The following is a 20,608-nucleotide window of genomic DNA, read 5'->3' as shown; positions in this document are numbered from 1 at the left end:
TTCCACAAGGACTCCTCGTTGTTTTTACAAATAAGAAGCAATTGATTTAAAAAAAGAAAGAAAGAGAGTTCTGCTTTTAAGTAGGAGTCTTGGCCCGTATCAGCTCAAAGCACTGCAGGTAAGAGGCCCAGTAGTAAGGAATGTGCTATACAATACACCACACATGTGGAAATATGTCTCTGGTCCCCAGCATATATGAAATTCCTCTTCTTATGCTGCTTTGTGGGATATAGTTGATTTATTAGAGTTATATAACGCTTTAAATATTGCACTCAGTCTCCAGCACATGAAGCCTGCTCAGCCCAGCCTCAGCCAGCTACTGGGACTGGTGGATGCAGGAAAATGCATCACATGTGGCAAGAACAATACTCTCTCTCCAGTTTATGGCTTCCTTTAACGCCTCTCATGAAGACTTTACTTTTGTTCCTTGTTGTTTTGTTATTTTCCCTTAAGCCACAATAAAATTCACACTGAAGCATATGGCTGCTCTGTGTTAGATCCAAAAAGAGCCTTCAGTGCTAGATCCAAAAAAAACTTATCGTCAGCATAATATGCATCTTTTCTGAGCTGCTGGATCAGCAGAAAGGCAGCATTTAAAAATGAAAAATAATGTGGCTTCTTTTGTAGGTAGATACTTCCATCCACTGCCATTCAGAATTTCTGAGTTTCGGTAATTAAGAGGAGTTTATAATGGGGAGAATCGATTAAGTATAGGGAAGTTTCATAGTTTACCCAATTTTATGCTATAATTTAGTTTTAGGAAATATATAGTAATAAGATATTAGCATATTATGCTTCTTGCACTTATTCATTTAAAAAAATCTATTGGGTTGTTGTGTTGTATTATGTTTAGATTTATCAATGGTTATGCTATTGACTCTGACAGTAATGTGATTTGGACATTTCCATGACTGGCCCCAAAGTGCACTATCATTACACTCTGAATGTGCTTGGATGGGCACTTCTCTTCATTAAGTAGAAAGATTTTTTTTCTTCCTTTCCAGGATGCCCATATTCAGCCTCAAAACTGGATGCTGCAACAATAATCTATTTAATTAATAGGATGTCTTTCTTTTGATACCTTCTATGCATTTATGAACCTACATCCCCAAGTAATAGTAGTCAAATAACAAATTTCATGAAATTTTAAAAATAAAATATTGGGGGTTTTGTATTATTCGCCCACCAGTACATAGGGACTGGTTTTCACCGTCATAAATACTCTGATGAGTGGAACCAGGATTTCCTGTTTAAGGTTTCCAATTCTTTATTTGCATGTTTTTCAATATTACATATTCTTCCTGTCATACTCCTTCTTAGGGGTGAAATGGAGATGTGTTTTTTGGCCAAATATCAAAGATGGCAAAACAATATTGTCTTTTCTTCATCATATTCTTTTAGTTTCTGTGGTTTTTGTGCCAGGTTAAAAAAAATAATTTTAAAATTCACCTTCACTTAAGAAAAGTATTATAACAAATTTGTGGCCAGGATTGTCACTTGGGCTGCATGGCATGGCTACTCAGAACTTCAGAATGACAGCAATGATTCAACATGCATTGCCTGTACCAAATCACAGATTCCTATCACTTCAGCTAGAGGATAATTTTCCATTTCCAGTTAGCAGGGTAGGGTGTTTAACACAGTAAGGATGATGATAATGTATTTGATGTGGCAGAAAATACCTGTAGCCTTCTGATCAGCACAAGCGTGGACAGATTTTCTTGAAAAACATCAGTACAATACAGAGGTCCAAAAGAAATTTAAAGACTCTGCACTCTCTAACCATAACTTCACAAAAGCAGGAGCAGTTCTCCTAAAAGCAAGGGGTCTACATGTAGAACAAGGTTCAAATATGCACTTCAGAGCTGAATAAATGAGTAATATACTGTGAATCTAGCCATGTGCAGTCTATTAAACAAATTGCTGTATATATGCTCCTATAAACCAATATACATTTAAATATATTTTCTAAAATAAATATGTAGGTGTCAGGAGATTGCCTTATTTATTGTCCACTGAATGCATCTGATGAAGTGAGCGATAGCTCACGAAAGCTTATGCTCAAATAAATTTGTTAGTCTCTAAGGTGCCACAAGTACTCCTTTTCTTTTTGCCTTATTTATGTATTCATTCATTCATTTGTCCATTCATTCATTCATTTTAGAGAAACTCCCCACTTTTTTGTAGCTGAAATATTTGTAATATATTTGCATATCAAATATTATCCTGGATTAACATACATTCAGAACTGTCTTTCTTGTTTTAAAAGCCCTCCGTGGATTTGTTCCAATTTACCTCACGGATCCTGGGTTAAATCTGCTTATCACGTGAGTTGCCCTTTTAACTTCAGTAGATTTACTCATGTGAGTCTGGTGATCAGAATTCAGGCTCCATTCTCTCTTCCCTACTCCCTCTTTTCATTTTTTTTCTTCTTTGGGTCCAAACTAGAAAATATTTGCTTGTGCCATGGATAAACATGTTGATTATGGCAAGATCTGTGTTCCACGTAGATCCTAATGTGAAGTTACTCAGAAAATCCTGGAAAATGTACCTTGCAATCCAGTATTGGGCATATCAATTACTACTTCTTCATGCACCCAGGCTAAACACAGGCCAGCTGGCTTAAATTGATTCCTATATTGCTATATACCTGTAACCTAGGTATCACTCTTCTTCTTTCTACATCTCTTTTCTCATTTCCTATAACTTTGGATTTTTATTTTTAGATGCTTTGGTATAAAATAGAAATTTATAAAAGAAATATCTTAATGCCCAGGTGATATTGTAATGCTTTAGTATTAGAGTGCAGATACGTTTGTATCTTATAATCAGCCTTTACTGTTGTCTGCTGCGTGTGGTGTAAATTAAATGCACGTGTACATTTAATGCAACATTCAGATCACACAGTTACAATCACAAAAAGTGACGAAAGGCACCAGTTTGGATTCCAACAGCAACATTCAATCTGACACACTGCACATCTTGTATTTCTTTTCAAGCAGTAACATTAAAGCCACACCTTTAAACAGCAGGTTGAACTCTACCCAGTCTGTTTTCTTCTTAAATTTATATTTAGTGGCCTGCTCCAATTAGTTAGGATGGGTGCACAGCATTTTTGAAAACCAGGCCACTTATTTGGGCTTTAGGCACCCAATTTTGAAAATCTTGTTCTAGGATCGTGATCACTGAAGTCAGACATATCAATTGACTTCAATAGGAGCAGGATTGGGTCCCCGTACTTTTATTCTAACCATTGGTTAAATTTATAGACTAGCAATGCAAAATTTATCTTAGTAAAAACCAACTTCTATGATAATTGAGGGTTAAAGCATAGCCTGGTTAGCAGGCAACCCACCTGAAATGCTGAATGCTTTTTCTGATTACGTACCAGCTGGAAAGCTTACCAGATAGTTCCCTGCCAGCTTTTGCACACTGGACGTATCATTCTCTTGTTCCATTGAAATGACAGAAAGTCAGTTGTGGGATTTAGGGTCTGCTAAGTAATTAACCATAGTCTCAGCATTAACTGTGTAGAAAATATTATGTTCTTAATCTGCCTGATCCAGAAAGTCAAGCTGTGCCTACATGCTGCCTGCTTCTAAGGACTCAGTATTAGGAGCACCAGTTTTACCAGCACAAATATCTCCAACAGCAACGGTTTTAACTATTCTATTCTAATTCTATATTTATCTAGCTGTCTATCAGCATTTCCAAAGTACCCATCACCATAATGTTTTGGTGCTAAACTTTGTAAATGTGAGAGTCATTTAATAATTTGTGTCTTCATATCTCTGATCACAAGAGATAATTCCCCCCAGTTTTCTTTCAGGAAAACAACGTTTTGGGAATAACACCTGTGTAGCAAATATAGGATTTGTCCCTGTGAAAATAATTCATTAACACAGAACTGTGATTGAACTCAGTTTCATCTTCACTATTATCTTCCCTCAAACTGGATTATTGGAAGGAATTTATAAAAACTGATTTACCTGCCCACTCTCTGCAGCTATGTAAATCAACAGTCATATGAATTACTGTGGCATAAAGGGAGGCTGGTTGTGCAGCAGTTTGTTAGTAGGAATGTTTTTCAGTTAGCGGGAATCCTTGGATTATGTGGTATTTTAGAACATCTTTTTCAGTTTGGATGGATTGTATCATACACACGGATGATGACAAAAGAAAATAAATACTCTGCTCTATGAGTTATGGGGGATTATATACACAAAGAAAGCATTTGTGTGGACAGAAAAGGATGTATGAATGAAGTTACACTGGCATCAGAAGTAAAATTTGATTTTTTAAATGTATAAATCTGTTTACTAAATTTTTATCTAGAACAGCTGTTCACTTTTACTGCCTCTAAGATGCTCAGTTACTAAATCCTTTTGAGCCTTGTGGACAAACAATGCACATCCAATGATTCGGCACTTGTGAGAATCCAAACCTAGAAAGAAACTGAATTTGCTTTTATAAAGCACTCTCAGAGTATTCCAAAGCACTTCAGGTATTAATGACTTGGGCCCCAGTACCACGTGAATTCCAGGTGAGCAGACAGTGGTACCCACATAGAGCCCCTCTGACTTCAGAAGAGCTGTGTGGAAGGAAGGGTCTGTCAAAACAGAGCTCTTTGCAGGACTATGGCCTGAGATACTGAATCTAGCTCAGTAACTGTGTAGATAAATTAGGTGGTTACAGTGTAACAGCTCACACACACTTGTGTCAAGATACTGATCTCACTAATACCCTGATTCCCCAACACACTTAAGCACAGCTTAATTTTAAGTGTGTAAGTAGTCTCATTGAATTTAATGGCACTACTCATGTGCTTAATGTAAGGCACATATTGAATTGCTTTGCTGAACTGGGGTCTTAGGTCTATGTAAAAATCCGGAGAAATTTGATTGACTTCACTCAGGATTTTTGCCAGTGTAAATGAAACCAGAGTTTAGCCCTTGGATATTAGAATCCAGTTTTCCTGATTCTTAAATACTAGTTAAACTAAGGTACAGCTTCTACAGACCAATGGCCAGATTCTGCTTGGACCTTTCCTAGGTGTCTGTCAGGGAAGAACTCAAAATCATGGCCCTTCCCTTTGTATGGTCCACATAAGGGCCAGGTACAATCAAAGTACCAGAAAGTTGAATAACTCAGAGACTGTCTCCTTCCTATTCCTCCAGGTTTACAAAGTGTCCTAAATGGTACAGGGAGGAGACAGAGTAACAGATTGGCTCCCACTAGACACCAGACAGAGAAGAAGGCCAGTTGTGTGTACAGAAGTAAGTGGCACCCTACTAAAAGGTTAAGTGGCAGAGTGATAAATGAAAGGGGGGGGGGGTAACTCCCTTCTATGGACACCCAGCCAGACAGTTAGCTATAAAATCCCTCTTAGCAGCTGTTCTCTACTTGCTTTACCTGTAAAGGGTTAAAAAGTCTCCCTGTGATGCATAGGTAAAAGGAAGGGAGTGGGCACCTGACCAAAAGAGCCAATGGGAAGGCTAGAACTTTTTAAAATTGGGAAAAAACTTTCCCTTTGTCTATTTGTGGTTGTTCTCGGGGAGAGGCAGACAGGGGGTAACTATGCTGTAAGAAGCTTGGGGCAGGTATGAAAAATCATTGGTATCATACCTAGAAACTACTCATTTAAAACCCCAGATATGCAAGTAGATCAGAAAATATTTAGGAAGATGCGATTAGGTTTATCTTTTTTTATTTCTTTATGGCTTGTGGACTCCTCTGTGCTAACCCCAAATGCTTTTTTTTGCTTGTAATCTTTACGCTGGACCTCAAGAAAGTTATTCTTGATATTTAATCCTTGTATGTGTTTTTTTTAAAAATCTAGCAATAGCCTGAGTTTCCAGATGTATTTTCTTTCTTTTTGTTTTTAATAAAATTTAACTTTTTTTTAGAACAGGATTGGATTTGGTGTCCTAAGAGGTTTGTGTGCATATGTTGTTTAATTAGCTGGTGGCAACAGCTGATTTCCTTTGTTTTTCTTTCTCAGCTCTTTCCAGGGATGAGTGGGGGGAGGGAGGGAAGGGCTTGCGGGTACCCCACAGGAAGGAATTCCCAAGTGCGCCTTCCTGGGTTCTCAGAGGGGTTCTGTACTTGGGTGGTGGCAGCATCTACCCATCCAAGGTCAGAGAAAAGCTGTAACCTTGGAAGTTTACTACAAGCCAGCAGTGACCAGCATTAATTTTTAGAATCCTTGTAGGCCCCCACCTTCTGCACTCAAAGTGCCAAAGTAGGGAATCAGCCTTGACAGGCAGGTATACTATCTCTGTGTGCCTGGGAGCTCCAGGAGGCATTCCTCACTGCCCTGTACTATAGTCTGTGCCTAAATTGCCCAATCGAGCCCTATGTCAGCCAGGTTTTAAAAATACTTACGTCTACCTTCCATGCTTTTCCTGTTGCTCTCAATGGCCAGACTAGCAAGATTGAAATCTGCTGGTTTCAAAAAATGCTGTGGGACCTTTAACCTAATCTTGGACAACCATCAGAGATAGGGAAGGGAGACTTCAGCTTTAACTTCTCATGAAAGCAGAGTACCTCTGAGAAGGGGACATTAACCTCACCTCATCCCTAACTCTCATATTACATTGCTAGGTCAGCATTAGGCCTGATCCCATATCTGGTCTAGAATTTAAACCCAGTCTCTCCTAGCTCAGAGATGAGTGCTTCCCTCTAACCCGTATTTATGTCTAATAGGCAGTACCTAGATACACCTAGCATGTCCTCTGATTTCTATCCAATGACACTGCCATAAAGTGAAAAGAAAAGGAGTACTTGTGGCACCTTAGAGACTAACCAATTTATTTGAGCATGAGCTTTCGTGAGCTACAGCTCACTTCATCACGAAAGCTTATGCTCAAATAAATTGGTTAGTCTCTAAAGTGCCACAAGTACTCCTTTTCTTTTTGCGAATACAGACTAACACGGCTGTTACTCTGAAACCTGCCATAAAGTGAGGCATTCCCCCGTGTGCAAACAGTATTTGACACTCCGGTGGATTAAAGAGTGATGACTACATATTCTTTGCCCTCTAAAGCTAGAAGCAAACAATACTACTCTTCTGAATTACGCTGGGTAATATTATTGTCATTGTTCCTGTTTTCAGTGTGATGATATATTATATATGAATTATATACAGCTGTTATAATTAAGCCACAAATAATAAGACAACAGGACTATCCCATGCCTGGTGTAGGCTGGCATTCATGGTATGTTTTCACAGCCGCTACAGACAAAAGATGGGACATTACGGCTGAGTGTAGCTCATGATGGAATGCTGTAATAGAGATTTAATATATTTATCTGCCTTTAGAAACTAGCAGCTCCAGCCACAGAAAATGTCTGGCTGGCCACAGTTATTATTTGAGCAATCTAAGTAGTTATGTTTTGAGCTACAGGGTGTTCAGCATAATAGCACTGTCTAGACTCAATGCCTACATAATGGTAGATTACCTTCTCCTCTGTACTTGCTGGTCAAGCCAGTTTGATGATGATTGACTTAATGAGAGTCACCTGACTTATAACCTGAGGAACTAGAGCACTATTTACAAGAAAGAACAATATTATGCTCTCTGGGTGAATATGACTGATTTTTTTAGTTTAGGACCTATTTAACTCTTTGAACTACTGCAATGGCTATAGTAAATTGCCATCTAATAATGGTGTTCAACAGAGATTAATAACATTATTTATATCTTTCTTAAAGAATGATATGAAACATGCAGATTGTACATATGCAATGACATGTTCCTATCATTGTTATCTTCATCCTCCTCACCCTTCTTATTTGTTTTACATCCGCTTGTTATGTGTTTTCCTAAGCTATAGGCACATTCTGCCAGCTTTACTCACATTGAGCACCTTCCAGTATTCAGGCCCCATTGGTGTATACAACTGAAATATGTGTATGTGGTTTCTTTTACAAAGTTTCACACTGACCCTTATGTCTCACTGCTGCTAAAGGTGCATAGACTCCTCTGGCTATTACCAGAATTGCTATGGTGTTACACTGGGGACCATATATAAAATGAAAGATGTTGAGAGCTCTGAAGGGACATGCCCTCACTCTGGTGAAGAGGAGACTAACGAGCTCTTCTGGACCTGTTCAGTGCTAATGATGAGGCTCACCTCCAAGGCTTGTTCTGCCTGGAGGGGAAGGATCTTAAAAAGAGATACCTGCCACAGGCAGGGGTAGTGAACAGGAGGAGGACTGCTCCACCTCAGAGATCACTGACAACAGAGACAGGTCAGCTGAGAAAGGGACAGTTGGAGGCCGCACCACTCCTGAAGTTTCAGACCAGCTGCAAAGATGTATGCCCCAAGAAGAGGGGCTGAAGGTAGGCCCCACGAAGGGGCAATAGGCTCTGGGGGACCAAGCTCATACAGCTGGATCCAGAAAGACAGCCTGAGAGACAGGCCACATCTACCTTTCTTTGTTTTCACCCAAAGTCCCCTCTCTCAAAGGGAAAGAGAATCATAGAATCATAGAATATCAGGGTTGGAAGGGACCTCAGGAGGTCATCTAGTCCAACACCCTGCTCAAAGCAGGACCAATCCCCAACTAAATCATCCCAGCCAGGGCTTTGTCAAGCCTGACCTGAAAAATATCTAAGGAAGGAGATTCCACCACCTCCCTAGGTAATGCATTCCAGTGTTTCACCACCCTCCTAGTGAAAAAGTTTTTCCTAATATCCAACCGAAACCTCCCCCTCTGCAACTTGAGAGCATTACTCCTTGTTCTGTCATCAGCTACCACTGAGAACAGCCTAGATCCATCCTCTTTGGAACCCCCTTTCAGGTAGTTGAAAGCAGCTATCAAATCCCCCCTCATTCTTCTCTTCCACAGACTAAACAATCCCAGTTCCCTCAGCCTCTCCTCATAAGTCATGTGTTCCAGTCCCCTAATCATTTTTGTTGCCCTCCGCTGGACTCTTTCCAGTTTTTCCACATCCTTCTTGTAGTGTGGGGCCCAAAACTGGACACAGTACTCCAGATGAGGCCTCACCAATGTCGAATAGAGTGGAATGATCACATCCCTCGATCTGCTGGCAATGCCCCTACATATACACCCCAAAATGCCATTGGCCTTCTTGGCAACAAGGGCACACTGTTGACTCACATCCAGCTTCTCATCCACTGGAACCCCTAGGTCCTTTTCTGCAGAACTGCTGCTGAGCCATTCGGTCCCAAGTCTGTAGCGGTGCATGGGATTCTTCCATCCTAAGTGCAGGACTCTGCACTTGTCCTTGTTGGACCTCATCAGATCTCTTTTGGCCCAATCCTCTAATTTGTCTAGGGCCCTCTGTACCCTATCCCTACCCTCCAGTGTATCTACCTCTCCTCCCAGTTTAGTGTCATAGAATCATCATAGAATATCAGGGTTGGAAGGGACCTCAGGAGGTCATCTAGTCCAACCCCCTGCTCAAAGCAGGACCAATCCCCAATTAAATCATCCCAGCCAGGGCTTTGTCAAGCCTGACCTTAAAAACTTCTAAGGAAGGAGATTCTACCACCTCCCTAGGTAACGCATTCCAGTGTTTCACCACCCTCCTAGTGAAAAAGTTTTTCCTAATATCCAACCTAAACCTCCCCCACTGCAACTTGAGACTATTACTCCTTGTCCTGTCCTCTTCTACCACTGAGAATAGTCTAGAACCATCCTCTTTGGAACCACCTCTCAGGTAGTTGAAAGCAGCTATCAAATCCCCCCTCATTCTTCTCTTCCGCAGACTAAACAATCCCAGTTCCCTCAGCCTCTCCTCATAAGTCATGTGTTCCAGACCCCTAATCATTTTTGTTGCCCTTCGCTGGACTCTCTCCAATTTATCCACATCCTTCTTGTAGTGTGGGGCCCAAAACTGGACACAGTACTCCAGATGAGGCCTCACCAATGTCGAATAGAGGGGAACGATCACGTCCCTCGATCTGCTCGCTATGCCCCTACTTATACATCCCAAAATGCCATTGGCCTTCTTGGCAACAGGGGCACACTGCTGACTCATATCCAGCTTCTCGTCCACTGTAACCCCTAGGTCCTTTTCCGCAGAACTGCTGCCTAGCCATTCGGTCCCTAGTCTGTAGCTGTGCATTGGGTTCTTCCATCCTAAGTGCAGGACCCTGCATTTATCCTTATTGAACCTCATCAGGTTTCTTTTGGCCCAATCCTCCAATTTGTCCAGGTCCCTCTGTATCCTATCTCTGCCCTCCAACGTATCTACCACTCCTCCCAGTTTAGTATCATCTGCAAACTTGCTGAGGGTGCAATCCACACCATCCTCCAGATCATTTATGAAGATATTGAACAAAATCGGCCTGAGGACCGACCCTTGGGGCACTCCACTTGATACCGGCTGCCAACTAGACATGGAGCCATTGATCACTACCTGTTGAGCCCGACAATCTAGCCAACTTTCTATCCACCTTATAGTCCATTCATCCAGCCCATACCTCTTTAACTTGCTGGCAAGAATACTGTGGGAGACCGTGTCAAAAGCTTTGCTAAAGTCAAGGAACAACACGTCCACCGCTTTCCCCTCATCCACATCTCGTCATAGAAGGCAATTAGATTAGTCAGGCATGACTTTCCCTTGGTGAATCCATGCTGACTGTTCCTGATCACTTTCCTCTCCTCTAAGTGCTTCAGAATTGATTCCTTGAGGACCTGCTCCATGATTTTTCCAGGGACTGAGGTGAGGCTGACTGGCCTGTAGTTCCCACGATCCTCCTTCTTCCCTTTTTTAAAGATGGGCACTACATTAGCCTTTTTCCAGTCGTCCGGGACTTCCCCCGATCGCCATGAGTTTTCAAAGATAACGGCCAATGGCTCTGCAATCACATCTGCCAACTCCTTTAGCACTCTCGGATGCAGTGCATCCGACCCCATGGACTTGTGCTCGTCCAGCTTTTCTAAATAGTCCCGAACCACTTCCTTCTCCACAGAGGGCTGGTCACCTCCTCCCCATGCTGTGCTGCCCAGTGCAGTAGTGTGGGAGCTGACCTTGTTCGTGAAGACAGAGGCAAAAAAATCATTGAGTACATTAGCTTTTTCCACATCCTCTGTCACTAGGTTGCCTCCCTCATTCAGTAAGGGGTGCACACTTTCCTTGACTTTCTTCTTGTTGCTAACGTACCTGAAGAAACCCTTCTTGTTACTCTTAACATCTCTTGCTAGCTGCAACTCCAAGTGTGATTTGCCCTTCCTGATTTCACTCCTGCATGCCCAAGCAATATTTTTATACTCTTCCCTGGTCATTTGTCCAATCTTCCACTTCTTGTAAGCTTCTTTTTTGTGTTTATCATCAGCAAGGATTTCACTGTTAAGCCAAGCTGGTCGCCTGCCATATTTACTATTCTTTCTACACATCGGGATGGTTTGTCCCTGTAACCTCAATAAGGATTCTTTAAAATACAGCCAACTCTCCTGGACTCCTTTCCCCCTCATGTTATTCTCCCAGGGGATCCTGCCCATCAGTTCCCTGAGGGAGTCAAAGTCTGCTTTTCTGAAGTCCAGGGTCCGTATTCTGCTGCTCTCCTTTCTTCCCTTTATCAGGATCCTGAACTTGACCATCTCATGGTCACTGCCTCCCAGGTTCCCATCCACTTTAGCTTCCCCTACTAATTCTTCCCGGTTTGTGAGCAGCTGGTCAAGAAGAGCTCTGCCTCTAGTTGGTTCCTCCAGCACTTGCACCAGGAAATTGTCCCCTACACTTTCCAAAAACTTCCTGGATTGTCTGTGCACTGCTGTATTGCTCTCCCAGAAGATATCCGGGTGATTGAAGTCTCCCATGAGAACCAGGGCTTCCGATCTAGTAACTTCTGTAAGTTGCCGGAAGAAAGCCTTGTCCACCTCATCCCTCTGGTCCGGTGGTCTATAGCAGACTCCCACCACAACATCACCCGTGTTGCTCACACTTCTAAAACTTAATCCAGAGACACTCAGGTTTTTCTGCAGTTTCATACTTGAGCTCTGAGCAGTCATACTGCTCCCTTACATACAGTGCAACTCCCCCACCTTTTCTGCCCTGCCTGTCCTTCCTGAACAGTTTATATCCATCCATGACACTACTCCAGTCATGTGAGTTATCCCACCAAGTCTCTGTTATTCCAATCACGTCATAATTCCTTGACTGTGCCAGGACTTCCAGCTCTCCCTGCTTGAGAGGGGAGGCAACATTTCTTTTGCCACTTTGTCTGACTCAGGCAGCGAAGTGGGGGGAGGAAAGACAGTATAAATGACAGACGGAGAGGGTTTGAGGGAGCCATTATCACCCCACAAATGGTGTTAAATTCAGGCATAACTACACCTGATACAAGCAATTAAGAAAACAAACCTTACAGGAAGTAGCGATCACCTGCTCCATGCAAGATGGAACTGGAGCAGTGCTACAGCAGCTAGTACCAGCCCTACACCCATGGGGAGTACCGGGGGTCATGCTTCAGCTGCGGGAGTTCCTCCACATGTACCAGTGATGCTAACCAAGATGGGGCCAGACAATGATACTGAAGCCTTTTTAGTCACATTTGAGAGGATAGCACTAGCAGCCCAGTAACCCCCAGAACAATGGGCTGTGACTCTGACCCCATACTTCATGGTCCAGCAAAGGCAGCCTATTGTAATCTGGGCTTGGAGCAGGCCAAAGATCACAAGCAAGTAAAGTCTGCCATTTTAGACTGTTTGGATATTTCCAAAGAGATCAACTGTCAACAGTTTGGATCTGAGAATTACCCCAAAGTGGAAAAGACCCCAAATGGTTGCGTAATGGTTGAGGGAACACTGTTTGAAGTGTCTCCACCCGTAGGAATGATCAGGGGCCCAAGTGCCTGAGGCCATTGTGACAGAACAATTTATTCAGATATTACCCATGAAAGGCGAGGAGTGGGTCCTACAGCATTGCCCAGGGACGTTATCAGAAGTAGTTAGGCTACTGAAGGACTTTATAGAAGCTGAAGGATAACTAGAGGCAGAATCACCCAAAACCTGGGAGCATGAACCAGAGTCAGCAACACTCTCTGAGGGGCCTGACCATCCCTCAGACCAAAGGTAGTCCAAGGGGAATGGGCACAAATACAACACCGCCAGTGGGACCACCAGGTGCCACAAACAACTGGAGTGGGACTCTCAGACTGTCGTCTGGATATCACTCTGCAACCAGGCTCCCCACTCCTACCCCGTTAATGAGCTATTCCAGACAGGGCACGTAAAGAGGGAGTGCCCTCTTATGGAATGTGAATATGCTCAGAGATGAATGGCAGAAACCTGGGTATGGAAAAAGACTCCCCCTAAGTTGCTGGTGATGGTGGTGGTCTAAGGCGCCTGTGGTCTTCATCCCTGATTTTTCCCAGGAGTTCATACTTCACACTGCTCCCAAAGCTGTCCAGAGCAGTGGCAAAACTGTATGCCCCAAAAAGATGAGCTGACGTTAGACCCTACTAAAGGGCAATAGACTGTGAATCCAGAAAGACTGCCTGAAGGACAGGCCACCTCTGCCTTTATTTTCATTCAGAATCCCCTCTCTCATAAGGGAAAGAGAGGGAAAGGGAGCTTTGTTTTGCCCATTTGTTTGATTCAGAGAACCCCTCCTGTGCTGTGAACTGGGGGGAGGAAAGACAATATAAACAACAGACAGCAGGGTCCAGAGCAGGTTTGGGGGAGCCCCTATCCATCCACAAGAGAATTCTAAGGTGTACTAAACTTGCTACTGGTCTGCAGTGATAAATGTCATTGAAAATAGTTTTAGTAGCACTGAATATAAAGAATACTGTGTTCTTTAAATACTATTCAATTATGTAAGCGAAATAGATCTTGAGAATGGATAAAACAGCTTAGTGGGGATGGTGGAAGTAGAAAAAGTACTGGCTGTGACTGAAAAAAGACTGGACTGATGCCTGATTTAACTTCCTCAAAGTCAATGGAGTTTTACTAGGTTTGGATTTGTCCCTTTATGGCCATGAGGAGGTGGTGGTGTGCATATTTTGGTGGCTATCTTCTCAGGAGTTCTCTTCTATGAAATTCTGTTCTCGTTTTTGTATACACTAGGCCTATAAATGCTATTTAGAGTTGCATGGAGAAGAAAAATATATCTGCTCAATTCAGAGCCTCCCCAACAAACTTTCAAATGTAGGTGTGATTTTTCTGTCTATTCAGTCCATTCTTATATGAAGATAAAGATTAAAGAAGAGATAGTTTAGACACCCAATTACTATTTTATATAGATAGATATTTTCTGGTCCATACAGCTTTTTTGTGTTTGGATCTTTATAAAATCTCTTTCTGAGGATTGATTTTATTTCCTCATGCAAATCCAAGCAATGTTGCTAAACACTTTGGTCCTACTTATAAAAAATCTTACAGAAAGCTGTCAGCATACATTTGGATAAAACCCAGCTTAATATGTTCTGGCAGATACTATCCCAAACCTACAAATACTGAAAAGATAGATAATTATTTTGAATGATAACAGCAGCAGAAAGGAAATGAATCACTACAATCTGGTTCACTAGAGAAAACTTACAGTTAGAATGTGGCAAATAATGAGAAGTACAAGATATGGAACAGATCATAGTTTGGATCTCAAGATTGGTCTGAAAAATATTCATCCCTAGTGAATGGCACTGTGAAAAACATTATATATATTCAGACCAATCTTGAGATCCAAACTATGATATATATATATATATATATATATATATAAAACAAACCTTATAGGAAGTAGAGTTCTTTATAGATACATATTATATATATATATATGGCCAAAACCCCAAAACCAAAATGCATTTCTGATTTAAGTTTGAAGAAAAATAGATCAAATTGCCCCTATCTGATTAAGAACATTACCAATAGCTGTAGGTAATCTAACAATTGTATAGATGTAATTATCATCAAGGTCTAATCTCACACTTGTTCTTCAAAAGGCAACTATTTTAATCATTAACCTGATAAGGCCCAACAAAGTAGCCTTAAAATATTCCATTTGAGGAATAAGAGGCTGTATCTCCTACTCACATCTCCTATATTGATTGTACACAATGGATTACACTTTTAAAAAATCTCATATTTTTGTGCACACACAAAGTTTGTCTGCTCATTCCTTGCACATACAATTACTTCCTCTACATGTCAGAGTAAGGATGATCTTATGGTTAAAACAATGGACTGGAATTTAGGTGATCTAGGTAAAATTTCTGATTCTGGCACCAACTTCTTGTGTGACTATGGCCAAGTCACATAATTTCTTTGTGCCTCCATTCCTCATCAGTAAAATGGAAATGATACTTCTCTACCTCACAGAGGTGTTATATATAATAAATCATTAATGTTTGAGGTATTCAGATATTGCAGTGATGGGAATCACATCAGTAACACACAGATGTGCAACAGAAAATTGCATGATTACTAAATTACTTAATTTATTCAGAAATTACATGTGCTAATGGGTGCACACGCACAGCACTATTATTAATACTCCTTCTATCATCTGTTTGTACCTGAACTATTCAAACCACTTTCTTCTCCTGGCTTTCCCAATTCAGTTTCTGCTATGAACTGAACTGAACTGAATCCATCATTGTCCACCCACCATATTAACACAGGTGGTCTATTGGACAATTGTAATTAACCCTAGCTTTTCCAATCGAGAATATGCACAAAACACAAGTTTTTAATCTCTTTTTAGCATTCATGAGTGAGTCATGTCCAAGGGAACCTAGTGAAATGTCTATCCCAAGGTCTATGCTATTTTATTTTCTGTGCTTTTTTTATAGCACTTAAAAATAGACTTTTTCCCCTTACATAGGGGAAAACCTGGCCCTATTGAAGTCAATGGCAAAATTCACAGTGGGGCCAGGATTTTGCCCCTTGGCTTTTAAAAGTCTAGAGCCAGGCAGCAATTAGATAGCAACTTTAACATGGCCAAATTCCTTCTCAGGGGTACTAACAGTAAGCGATATATGCATCTAATACTGTGTAAACCACACAGAAAATCTCAAACCACAATCATACACTCTAACCTGTTCCATAGCCAATCGTTCAGTCAGGGACCAAAGTCCTTTTTGGCCTCTCACTTTGGATACCTCAAGGAGAGTTTAAGAAGGGATGTCCTATTGCATCTGTAACTCTCACACACCCCCCGTGTGCCAACACTGCTGAAACTGTTTTTTTTTCTTTTCCTCCTCTGTATTCCTTATTTAGTAACATGGACTCCTAGGCACAGAATGGGAAGACTAAGGTAGGTGCTTTGAGAGGAGACTTAGGTAGTGTTATGGAATACGACTATTGTCCAAAAACAAAAATTGTGTCTTTGGCAATCAGCTCAGGGAACACAACACCAATGGTTTTTCTTTTTGTACCTTCAAATAGGGCAAGAATCTAAGAGGGGGAAAAAAAAAAGAGATGGCCCCTTTTCTTTCTGCACTGAGGAGTTCAGGTGGCAAGACCATAGACTATAGATCATTCAGCTGGCTTCTGTTCATAATCAGCCTTATGATAGCATACACAGCTATATATAACGCTGAAGTGCCAGTGCCTGCTAGCAGAGGCCCACCTGATCCAAGCAATTAACCTTATATTAACACCCTGGATGGTGATCATCTGTTGCCATCCACCTGCAGTCTGAGTTCTGTGTGCACAAAAAATAGCCCGCTCTCTAAATCATATCTAGGACTTGAGCACAAGCTGTTGAACCTGTACATGCATACAGAGTCTTGCAGATGATTTTACAGCATGTGGTTATTTCCCCTTGTTTGTCTCTGTGCAGAATAAAACCCCTATGGACCATTGTAATTGCATTATGGAAGCTTGTGGAACCACTTGTCTAGCTTCTCCTGCCTACAACAACCAGAAACAAGTAGATTACTATTCTTCAAAATAACTACCTACAATTTTGTGTAGTTCCATACTTCTCCTTCCCTAAAACCACACTCCTGCTAGGGGAAAGGCTTCTTTCCTCCAACCCTACCCACTAGGCAGGTAGAATTTCTTTACTTTCCCTTCTTATAAGGGTGTTTCTTGAAACACAGACATTTAGCATAGACTGAACCCAATAGCAAGTGACCTAAATATTGCTCCACTGAAAAATGCCATGCTTATGAAGTCATTTTTCATGTATTCACAGTGTAATATTCAAACATATGTGTGCTAAGACTGTATTTGGTGCACAGCCTCTAGTGCTAATCCTTATTTATATTGAGAATAAGCTTCCTGGCAAGTGTTACATTTTTATTCCATATCTATTGCTTGCTTGGGTTTATTTTCTTATCATCCTAAATCAGCACTCCCCTCCCCCTTCAGTAGTAACTCAATCTACAGGTATATCCACAGCAGAACTATACCACAAGAGAATTGGCTTTCCATACTGTTTGTACAAATTAAGCCAATCAAATAGAAATGATACATTCTTACTGAAGTACACAATAAGCTACTAATAAAAAAAAAAGAAAATTGACATTTAAAAGACTTGACCTGCCTTACCACAACAAATAAAAAGAAACATTTCCATTTCCTTTGTTAGCAGTGTATGAAATTTTCTGTTTTAGATTAGTAAAAGAGAATTTTGAAGATAGGGCAGCGGGAGGAATAATCAGGGCCTAGTTTTCAGAGTTGCTGATCAGTAGAAATCAGTGCAATTTGCAGGGGCTCAGCACCTCTGAAAATCAGACCATGAAGGATTTTCTCAAAAATGGAAATGTATTAGATTTTGAACATAGTATAAAAGAAAAAAAAAATTAGCTAAGCTTTGCAATATTCACCATACCAACAAAGCAAATAAAATGTCACAGGTGGAACAAATTAAAGGCTTTACAGATCTTCCAGTAGTAGAACAATATTTTGCTGCAGCGGTGAATATAAAAAGAACTGTCTAATATATATTAAAACATTTTTAAAATACATTAATGCAACAGAAATGGAAAATTTGCAGTTCTCTTATTCCCTGATCCTACAACCACTTGCTTCCAAGTATCATGATTACTCTCATGAATGGTCCCATTAAAATAGTAAGCAATATGCTAGGGGTGTTTGCACCCCTGGATCCTTAGTACACATTTATTGCATTTTTTATCCCTGTGTTGCTTCTATAGGCCTGAATCTATGAGGGACTACACACTTTCGGTACCCATTGACTTGTATAGGAGTAAATAGCACTCAGCAGCTTTCATGATGCAGTCCTTAATTTTAATGTCAATATGTGCCATAAAATATAGCATTGTGAAATCTTGCCTCCATTGAAGTCAATGGCAAAACTCCTATTTACCTTAAAAGGGCCATAATTTCACACAAGATTCACAGTGTAGGTGCATTAACATTACAATGGGAATCTTGACTTTATGTCCTGACTTTTGAGCATTTGTTGTCTAAATATGAATGTTACAAAAGTTCTGTCTCAAAATCATTCGGTTCATGGAGCTTGCAAACTCTGCTCCCATCACCAGCAGACTTTGGAAACCCTACAGTGTGCTCTTGCAAAAATCATAAAGTCAGCTGGGAAGAGCTGCAGAGTGTGTTCTGTAGAAATATGAGGATATCAATACAGAATAGAGTATGTCTCTGCTATTATTTACTGATCAACTGAACTAAAGTAATCATTCATTGTATGGTAAGTTTCAGAGTAGCAGCCGTTTTAGTCTGTATTCGCAAAAAGAAAAGGAGGACTTGTGGCACCTTAGAGACTAACCAATTTATTTGAGCATAAGCTTTCGTGAGCTACAGCTCACTTCATCACTTCATCGGATGCATGATTTTATATAACAAAAAAATCAACATTGGTAAGTTGCACTTTCATGACAAAGAGATTGCACTCCAGTACTTGTATGAGGTGAACTGAAAAATACTATTTCTTTTGTTTATCATTTTTGCAGTGTAAATATTTGTAATAAAAATAATATACTCTTTGATTTCAATTACAACACAGAATACAATATATATGAAAATGTAGAAAAGCATCAAAAATATTTAATACATTTCAATTGTTTAACGGTGCAATTAAAACTGTGATGAATTGCGAATTTTTTAAAAATCACAATTAATTTTTTGAGTTAATCGCATGAGATAACTGTGATTAATTGACAACCCTAGTTATCATTATTTTAATCACATGGTTGCATACAGAAGGTCCAATTGGATCAGAGCTCAATTGTGCAAAGTGCTGTGCAGACATATAGGGAGTCACAGTGACTGGCACAGAGATGTTACAATCTAAAGAGACAGATACAGGGTACAATGTATAAGCAATTAAGGTGAGTCTTAGCAGTGTCTTTGCCTCATTTTGCCTCACTTTCCCAAAAATCACTGCTTGGACCGGCAATGGCTAAAAGGTCATGCAGGAAATTTTGCTGAAGAATCACACCAAGATAGATATCACTCATCTGAGCATAGGGTGTCGTTTTTTGGTATAAGAAAATCACAGCAATTTCTCAGGCTTGTGTTTTTCTGACATTGGAGTAACTGGGCTTTTGCAATGAATAAAAGCATATTTTCCAAGGCTCCTCCCTCACCAAAAAGGCATTGGGGGAAATCCCATTGGGGGAAATTCCATTGATTTCAATAGGGCCAGGTTGACACTCAGTGACTTTGACTGAGTTATGTCCAAGTTATACCAGAGTGCCATATCTAGGCATAATTCCTGCAGAAACTACAGTTCGGTCCTGCTCGCCTCCTCCCTGTCCTCAGTGAGGTTCACGTTCTTAGGATCCATAGACTCTGTCCTCTTCTGTGTACGTGGATACTGATAACTTCACTATAACTAAACCAAATTCTGTCACACATGGTAAGGGCTATTGTTCTCATTCTATGGCAATTCCATTCCTGCTAATATGAGCACAGAATTAGCATCTGATGTCTTGAAGATAGGATTGTTTTCACCTGGCTCTGGTAACTCAAAAATGACTGCATGTAGAAAGTCAGGGACCATTTAGGCTCAGAACTAGCATGTAGAACTTTAGCTGAATGGCTAACTTTTTCAGATAGAGGGATCTGACTAAATGACGGAAAGCCCTGGAAGTCCAATTGAATCTTCTAATTGATTTCAACGGACTTTAGCTCAGGCTTATAATGAAAATGTGCCACTCTAACCATAGCTATTTCATTTCTACTGTAGGGTTGCAATAGTCACGGCTCTTTTTTTTTTTTTAGCCAGTCTTTGTTTGGTAAGTCCTGCTATGGTATTTCTAAGTAAATTCCCATTTTAGTCTAATATTTAGAGAATCTTCTCTTTTTTATTTGTAATGAGTTATGTAAACATATAATAACCTGTGGCATGGGCTCAAAGGGTCAGCAATGTTTTAAAAACAATTGTCAGTCTCAAGTAAAACACCTGGTATAAAGTTGAGGAGGTTTTGCAAGAACACTTTCAACATCAGTACTACAAAAAGATCTGGGTTTCTACTCTTTTGCTTGTAAAATGTCCTGTATATAAGAATATGGTTACTTAAAACTGTTAGTCTTTAGAAATAAAAATTGAATCATCCTTCCAACTCATATTTCCATTTTTAACTGACAATACATATAAGCAAAATAAACACACTGCACATAATGAAGAGGTAGTTTCAAAGAGCTGTAAAAGGATTTACACTATATTCATAAAACTTCAAGGATTGTTTAGAAAGCAAA

General features: G+C 40.5%; 1 long non-coding RNA gene across 1 annotated transcript in view; it reads left to right on the top strand.

The window, feature by feature from the left end:
- The first annotated feature begins 2,267 nt into the window (after positions 1-2,267).
- LOC141988105 (uncharacterized) overlaps positions 2,268-20,608 on the top strand; it is a 56,143-nt gene continuing 37,802 nt past the window's right edge. The window contains exon 1 of the long non-coding RNA XR_012639658.1: positions 2,268-2,327. This is a non-coding gene — a long non-coding RNA (uncharacterized LOC141988105). The remainder of the gene's footprint in view (positions 2,328-20,608) is intronic.

Source organism: Natator depressus, chromosome 5 (assembly GCF_965152275.1).
Source record: "Natator depressus isolate rNatDep1 chromosome 5, rNatDep2.hap1, whole genome shotgun sequence".
Classification (NCBI taxonomy): domain Eukaryota; kingdom Metazoa; phylum Chordata; order Testudines; family Cheloniidae; genus Natator; species Natator depressus.
Note: the sequence above shows the minus strand (reverse complement) of the source record. Positions and strands in the feature narration are given on the sequence as shown.